A 7,980-nucleotide genomic window follows, 5' to 3' on the forward strand; every position below is an offset into this window, starting at 1 on the left:
ACAGCCTTTTAGAAGGCTCTTTTGGCTGCTAAGCCTGAGCAAAAAAGTCTCTTCGGGGGCGTGGGTTCGAATCCCACCGCTGCCAAGACAGCCTTTTAGAAGGCTCTTGTGGCTGCTATGCCTGAGCAAAAAAGACTGGAGAAGTTACACTGCATGCTCCCGTTCTCTTCCTTGGCCGCACTTGACGGGCTTCAGAGCCTCAGTGAAGGTCCACAGCCGAAGCTTGCTCTATTGCTGTAAAACAAATGGGCAGAACGGGGCCCACGAAGAGAGCCCCGACAGGGTAGCGTGGCCGAGGGGTCTAAGGCGCTGGATTTAGGCTCCAGTCTTTTCGGGGGCGTGGGTTCGAATCTGACTGCTGCCAGCTGTGCTTTTAAAGAGGGCCAGACAGCTTAAGCGTGCTCCGAAAAGGTGCAAAAGTTCTGGGAATAGAAGAAAACGCTTTCCTTGGCAACAGCCAGGGCCTTCAGGGACACGCAAGTTGGGCAGGATGCATCAATCTCTCTCACGACGGTTGTCTCATTGCTAAGGCGGGGTGACTCGTTTCTATCCCAGGGCCCCACCCTTCGTACGTGGGTTACCAATTAATCTAATTTCAACGGATGTACTTGTGGCAAAGCAAGACATGGTAAAAATGAAATCAATAAATGTAGGCCGAAAATGGCCCATGGAAGACATTCTTGCACGGTAGCGTGGCCGAGCGGTCTAAGGTGCTGGATTAAGGCTCCAGTCTCTTCGGGGGTGTGGGTTCGAATCCCACCGCTGCCAAGACAGCCTTTTAGAAGGCTCTTTTGGCTGCTAAGCCTGAGCAAAAAAGTCTCTTCGGGGGCGTGGGTTCGAATCCCACCGCTGCCAAGACAGCCTTTTAGAAGGCTCTTTTGGCTGCTAAGCCTGAGCAAAAAAGACTGGAGAAATGACACTGCATGCTCCCGTTCTCTTCCTTGGCCGCACTCGACGGGCTTCAGAGCCTCAGTGAAGGTCCACAGCCGACGCTTTCTCTGTTGCTGTAAAACAAATGGGCAGAACGGGGCCCACGAAAAGAACCCCGGCAGGGTAGCGTGGCCGAGGGGTCTAAGGCGCTGGATTTAGGCTCCAGTCTCTTCGGGGGCGTGGGTTCGAATCCCACCGCTGCCAAGACAGCCTTTTAGAAGGCTCTTGTGGCTGCTATGCCTGAGCAAAAAAGACTGGAGAAGTTACACTGCATGCTCCCGTTCTCTTCCTTGGCCGCACTCGACGGGCTTCAGAGCCTCAGTGAAGGTCCACAGCCGAAGCTTGCTCTATTGCTGTAAAACAAATGGGCAGAACTGGGCCCTCAAAGAGAGCCCCGACAGGGTAGAGTGGCCGAGGGATCTAAGGCGCTGGATTTAGGCTCCAGTCTCTTCGGGGGCGTGGGTTCGAATCCAACCGCTGCCAAGACAGCCTTTTAGAAGGCTCTTGTGGCTGCTATGCCTGAGCCAAAAAGACTGGAGAAGTGACACTGCATGCTCCCGTTCTCTTCCTTGGCCGCACTCGACGGGCTTCAGAGCCTCAGTGAAGGTCCACAGCCGAAGGTTGCTCTATTGCTGTAAAACAAATGGGCAGAACGGGGCCCACGAAGAGAGCCCCGACAGGGTAGCGTGGCCGAGGGGTCTAAGGCGCTGGATTTAGGCTCCAGTCTTTTCGGGGGCGTGGGTTCGAATCTGACTGCTGCCAGCTGTGCTTTTAAAGAGGGCCAGACAGCTTAAGCGTGCTCCGAAAAGGTGCAAAAGTTCTGGGAATAGAAGAAAACGCTTTCCTTGGCAACAGCCAGGGCCTTCAGGGACACGCAAGTCGGGCAGGATGCATCAATCTCTCCCACGACGGTTGTCTGATTACTAAGGTGGGGTGACTCGTTCCTACCCCTGGGCCCCGCCCTTCGTACGTGGGTTACCAATTAATCTAATTTCAACGGATGTACTTGTGGCAAAGCAAGACATGGGAAAATTGAAATCAATAAATGTAGGCGGAAAATGGCCCATGGAAGACATTCCTGCACGGTAGCGTGGCTGAGCGGTCTAAGGCGCTGGATTAAGGCTCCAGTCTCTTCGGGGGTGTGGGTTCGAATCCCACCGCTGCCAAGACAGCCTTTTACAAGGCTCTTTTGGCTGCTAAGCCTGAGCAAAAAAGACTGGAGAAGTGACACTGCATGCTCCCGTTCTCTTCCTTGGCCGCACTCGACGGGCTTCAGAGCCTCAGTGAAGGTCCAGAGCCGACGCTTTCTCTGTTGCTGTAAAACAAATGGGCAGAACGGGGCCCACGAAGAGAACCCCAGCAGGGTAGCGTGGCTGAGGGGTCTAAGGCGCTGGATTTAGGCTCCAGTCTCTTCGGGGGCGTGGGTTCGAATCCGACTGCTGCCAGCTGTGCTTTTAAAGAGGGCCAGACAGCTTAAGCGTGCTCCGAAAAGGTGCAAAAGTTCTGGGAATAGAAGAAAACGTTTTCCTTGGCAACAGCCAGGGCCTTCAGGGACACGCACGTCGGGCAGGATGCATCAATCTCTCCCACGACGGTTGTCTCATTGCTAAGGCGGGGTGATTCGTTCCTATCCCTGGGCCCCGCCCTTCGTACAGTGGTTACCAAGTAATCGTGCTTTAATCGTTTACACTTTGAGTCAATGCCCGCATTGTTAGCTTACAATCATAGTAATAACACTTTAAAAATGAATTTGAATGTAATAATAATGTACAGTCTAAAATAATGGAAGCAGCTAACTTGACTCATTGATAGTTTTTGGTGAAATGACAACTACCTCGTGATTTTGAGTTGAACTGCGACACAGCTGGCTGCCATTTTGCAGTAAGGCCTGAAGGCTTTGCTTAGCTGATTCAGGTGTGTTTGATTAGAGATGGAAACTGCAGCTTGCAGGGAGGGGGTGGAGCCTCCAGGAGTGTAACTGCGCACCCCTGTATTTAGGAGGCCTTTCCACCTGTCGAGGAGCTCCTTAAAGGCACGTAGGAATTTCAACGGATGTACTTGTGGCGAAGCGAGACATGATAAAAATGAAATCAAAAAATTTAGGCGGAAAATGGCCCATGGAAGGCATTTTAGCATGGTAGCGTGGCCGAGCGGTCTAAGGCGCTGGATTAAGGCTCCAGTCTCTTCGGGGGCGTGAGTTCGAATCCCACCGCTGCCAAGACAGCCTTTTAGAAGGCTCTTGTGGCTGCTATGCCTGAACAAAAAAGACTGGAGAAGTGACACTGCATGCTCCCGTTCTCTTCCTTGGCCGCACTCGACGGGCTTCAGAGCCTCAGTGAAGGTCCACAGCCGAAGCTTGCTCTATTGCTGTAAAACAAATGGGCAGAACAGGGCCCACGAAGAGAGCCCCAACAGGGTAGCGTGGCCGAGGGGTCTAAGGCACTGGATTTAGGCTCCAGTCTCTTCGGGGGCGTGGGTTCGAATCCGACTGCTGCCAGCTGTGCTTTTAAAGAGGGCCAGACAGCTTAAGCGTGCTCCGAAAAGGTGCAAAAGTTCTGGGAATAGAAGAAAACGCTTTCCTTTGCAACAGCCAGGGCCTTCAGGGACACGCATGTCGGGCAGGATGCATCAATCTCTCCCACGACGGTTGTCTGATTACTAAGGTGAGGTGACTCGTTCCTACCCTTGGGCTCCGCCCTTCGTACGTGGGTTACCAATTAATCTAATTTCAACGGATGTACTTGTGGCAAAGCAAGACATGGTAAAAATGAAATCAATAAATGTAGGCGGAAAATGGCCCATGGAAGACATTCTTGCATGGTAGCGTGGCCGAGCGGTCTAAGGAGCTGGATTAAGGCTCCAGTCTCTTCGGGGGCGTGGGTTCGAATCCCACCGCTGCCAAGACAGCCTTTTAGAAGGCTCTTTTGGCTGCTAAGCCTGAGCCAAAAAGACTGGAGAAGTGACACTGCATGCTCCCGTTCTCTTCCTTGGCCGCACTTGACGGGCTTCAGAGCCTCAGTGAAGGTCCACAGCCGACGCTTTCTCTGTTGCTGTAAAACAAATGGGCAGAACGGGGCCCACGAAGAGAATCCCAACAGGGTAGCGTGGCCGAGGGGTCTAAGGCGCTGGATTTAGGCTCCAGTCTCTTGGGGGGCGTGGGTTCGCTGTGCTTTTAAAGAGGGCCAGACAGCTTAAGCGTGCTTCGAAAAGGTGCAAAAGTTCTGGGAATAGAAGAAAACGCTTTCCTTGGCAACAGCCAGGGCCTTCAGGGACACACAAGTCGGGCAGGATGCATCAATCTCTCCCACGACGGTTGTCTGATTACTAAGGTGGGGTGACTCATTCCTACCCCTGGGCCCCGCCCTTCGTACGTGGGTTACCAATTAATCTAATTTCAACGGATGTACTTGTGGCGAAGCAAGACATGGTAAAAATGAAATCAATAAATGTAGGCGGAAAATGGCCCATGGAAGGCATTTTCGCATGGTAGCGTGGCCGAGCGGTCAGAGGGCCAGACAGCTTAAGCCTAAGGCCTGAAGGCTTTGCTTAGCTGATTCAGGTGTGTTTGATTAGAGATGGAAACTGCAGCTTGCAGGGAGGGGGTGAAGCTTCCAGGAGTGTAACTGCGCACCCCTGTATTTAGGAGGCCTTTCCATCTGTCGAGGAGCTCCTTAAAGGCACGTAGGAATTTCAACGGATGTACTAAGGCGGGGTGACTCGTTCCTATCCCTGGGCCCTGCACTTCGTATGTGGGTTACCAATTAATCTAATTTCAACGGATGTACTTGTGGCGAAGCAAGACATGATAAAAATGAAATCAATAAATGTAGGCGGAAAATGGCCCATGGAAGGCATTTTCGCATGGTAGCGTAGCCGAGCGGTCTAAGGCGCTGCGCTGAAGCTGGGGAAGAAGGGAAGAAAAGGGGGAAGGAAGAAAAGGAGAAGGGGAAGAAGAGAAAGAAAAAGTGAGGAAAAGAAAGGCTGAAATGTCACGTTTAGAGATATTCCTTCCTTAGAATTTGAGTTGATCGACAACTTCTGGTTTCTTAGTGTGGAAAAATTCGCCCATTTTTATTTACACTGTTTTCTATTGCAGGTGCTCACCAAAACTGGGGTTCGAATCCAGCTAAAGACAACTTTTTGTAATTTCATGAATTTTGTTGTAATTTTATTAAATAAACTGTTTTTTGAATGAAAACTGTTCCAATGTTAATAAAAATATACAAATGTACTTTGTTTGTTGTGGTTTTTTATATTATTTCACGAAAAATAAAATATTCCAATGTACTTTATTTGTTGTGGTTTTTGATATTCTTTCACTAAAAATAAAATATACCAATGGAACTGTGTTATTATTTAGTAGTTGTCATATTATTGTACTAAATAAGCATATTTTTTCAAAGGTTACATTCAAACAAGACACTTGCAAATTTGTTATTTGAAATGAATAAAGATGCAACCCATAAAATAGTAACTAAAATGTGTCTCAAGAATAACAAAATGTAAAAATTATCTTTTTATACACAAATGTTATACTGTTGCAGTGTACTGTGTGTTGAGTTATATGAAAGTAAAACTCAAAAAGCAATCACTTGTCAGTTTGTTTTTATTTTACAATCATGCCAACAGAACAGCAATGAATACTAAATTAAATAAAATAAATAAGAAATGTTTGAAATCAAATTAAAAGGTGCATAAAATGTCAAATACGTTTTTAAAACAAGTTAAATGAAAAGTTAAATAAGTTTTCAAAAACAATAAATAAAAAGTTAAATGACATTCAAAATTTAAATAAGGTAAATAATATTCAAAACAAGTATTACCAATGGTGATCTCAACTATTTAAACAACTGTTCACACTATATGTTAGCACTATATATACAATATAGTGCTAACATATATAGTGCAATATAGTGCAATATATATATATATATATATATATATATATATATATATATATATATATATATATATATATATATAATTTGGAAATGGTCCTCCGCATTTCCTCTAACCACACCTCTTTGGTTACAGTCTCAGTCTGTGGGCAGTACACCCTGCCTCTGTACTGGCTATGTCCTGTTGCACTAGTTTTAAATTTCCCACACTTTTTACAGGTGTTTGCCTCTACAGTTCTATTGTAGGGTCTCTTGGGCACAGCTCCTGGATTGGCAGCTGGTGCAACAGGGTGTGAGCTGATACCCTGTACAGCTGTTGGCTGTAACATTGGTTGCATAATTGGCATGACCGTCGGTATTCCCTGGACCATCTGCATTCCCTGGACCATTTGCACTCCCTGGAACATTGGCACACCCTGGAACATTGGCACACCCTGAAACATCGGCACACCCTGGATACCTGCAGGTATAAGCAGATTTGGTACCATCTGCAGTGATGCTCCAGGTGCTGATAGTGTAACCAATATCCGGCTCTGCACTGGTGCCTTGGGTCTGAGAGGGTGCCGCCCAAAAGAAGTCTGCCTCTGCTTTACTTGACCTGCTGTGCTCTCTGGTAGCTTGTACTGGTGCTGGTCCCCAGGTTGTTCTCCTTTTAGAAGGCTCTTGTGGCTGCTAAGCCTGAGCAAAAAAGACTGGAGAAGTGACACTGCATGCTCCCGGTCTCTTCCTTGGCCACACTCGACGGGCTTCAGAGCCTCAGTGAAGGTCCACAGCCAACGCTTTCTCTATTGCTGTAAAACAAATGGGTAGAACGGGGCCCACGAAAAGAGCCCTGGCAGGGTAGCGTGGCCAAGGGGTCTAAGGCGCTGGATTTAGGCTCCAGTCTTTTCGGGGGTGTGGGTTTGAATCCCACCGCTGCCAGCTGTGCTTTTAAAGAGGGCCAGACAGCTTAAGTGTGCTCCGAAAAGGCGCAAAAGTGCTGGGAATGGAAGAAAACGCTTTCCTTGGCTACAGCCAGGGCCTTCAGGGACACGCAAGTCAGGCAGCATTAGGATTTGGAACCGAGAGTGTTTTTTGAAAATCAGAATCGTGCAACATTTCTAAGTTACGGTTCTGGTCTGATGGGAGGGTAAGCGTATTCTTTAATAGAGACGTCTCACTTCTTGAATATTATAGCAATGAATGCACTGAAAACCCCTTGCTCTACTCATATATGTCAGATATAGAGCGAGAGAGAGATGCACAAATCTGCTAAATTAATCTTTAAAAGATTGCGTTCTCGATTTCATCACCCACATGATCTAATTCCTAAATGACAATGGTACGCCCGTGTAGTAGGCTATATTAAATCTTTGACAAAAATAAAATCATGACATTCAAATCTGTGTTCACTCTGCCATTCATCTGTCGAGTTGCTCATATAGTGAAATACAACAATTAGCTTTATTTTAAGTTTATTTTCATTTCACTACTGAAAAGTGATCTCACAGGATATGAAATGCACTAGAAAAGAAAATTTCAAATTCCAATTAATAGTATATGAAATCAGTATGTGACAATAGTTCAGGTCTAATGTCAATAACAACACAGTAAAGAGCAAATAAATATATAAAACAGTAACATATTATGTACATTCTTTGTTATGAAAGAGTAGGAATTTTCCCTCCACTACCCAAACACCTTAATATATTTTGTATTTATTTAATTTTATCTAATGTTATTTAATTTTATTTTAATACCGAGCCCACATTCAGACATTAACACTGAAGCTTTGCAATGAAAATAGCGTAGCAGTATGACAGAGGACAGACGAATTTGTTGAATAAAGTCATTATTTTTGTTTTGTTTTTGAGCACAAAAACTATTCTTGTCACTTCATAATATTAAGCTTGAACCATTGTAGTCAAGTCGACGTTCCCTTTCTGGGCCTTAAAAGGTGCAATGGAGTTGCTGCCTATGTGTGGATCAGATAACCTCTGATTTCATCAAAAATATCTTAATTTGTGTTCTGAACAAAAACGGAGGTCTTACAGGGATGACATGAGGGTGAGTACTTAATGACAGAAATTTAATTTTGGGGTGAACTAACCCTTTAATTTGTAGAGACTTAAAGAGACAATTTTCTGCAAAGCTGTTTGAGACAACACGGATT

The 7,980-nt window shown here is 46.2% G+C and overlaps 6 non-coding genes across 6 annotated transcripts; all 6 read left to right on the forward strand.

The window, feature by feature from the left end:
• Window positions 1-686: 686 nt before the first annotated feature.
• Window positions 687-768, forward strand: trnal-aag (transfer RNA leucine (anticodon AAG)). Its single transcript has one exon. It is a non-coding gene; the product is annotated as a tRNA-Leu (tRNA).
• A 284-nt stretch (window positions 769-1,052) lies between these two features.
• trnal-uag (transfer RNA leucine (anticodon UAG)) lies at window positions 1,053-1,134 on the forward strand. Its single transcript has one exon. It is a non-coding gene; the product is annotated as a tRNA-Leu (tRNA).
• Window positions 1,135-2,014: 880 nt separating this feature from the next.
• trnal-aag (transfer RNA leucine (anticodon AAG)) lies at window positions 2,015-2,096 on the forward strand. The gene has a single exon. It is a non-coding gene; the product is annotated as a tRNA-Leu (tRNA).
• Window positions 2,097-3,066: 970 nt separating this feature from the next.
• Window positions 3,067-3,148, forward strand: trnal-aag (transfer RNA leucine (anticodon AAG)). The gene has a single exon. It is a non-coding gene; the product is annotated as a tRNA-Leu (tRNA).
• Window positions 3,149-3,749: 601 nt separating this feature from the next.
• On the forward strand, window positions 3,750-3,831 carry trnal-aag (transfer RNA leucine (anticodon AAG)). Its single transcript has one exon. It is a non-coding gene; the product is annotated as a tRNA-Leu (tRNA).
• Window positions 3,832-6,667: 2,836 nt separating this feature from the next.
• On the forward strand, window positions 6,668-6,749 carry trnal-uag (transfer RNA leucine (anticodon UAG)). Its single transcript has one exon. It is a non-coding gene; the product is annotated as a tRNA-Leu (tRNA).
• The last annotated feature ends 1,231 nt before the right edge of the window (window positions 6,750-7,980 follow it).

This window comes from Chanodichthys erythropterus, chromosome 19, assembly GCF_024489055.1.
Source record: "Chanodichthys erythropterus isolate Z2021 chromosome 19, ASM2448905v1, whole genome shotgun sequence".
In the NCBI taxonomy this organism is placed as follows: domain Eukaryota; kingdom Metazoa; phylum Chordata; class Actinopteri; order Cypriniformes; family Xenocyprididae; genus Chanodichthys; species Chanodichthys erythropterus.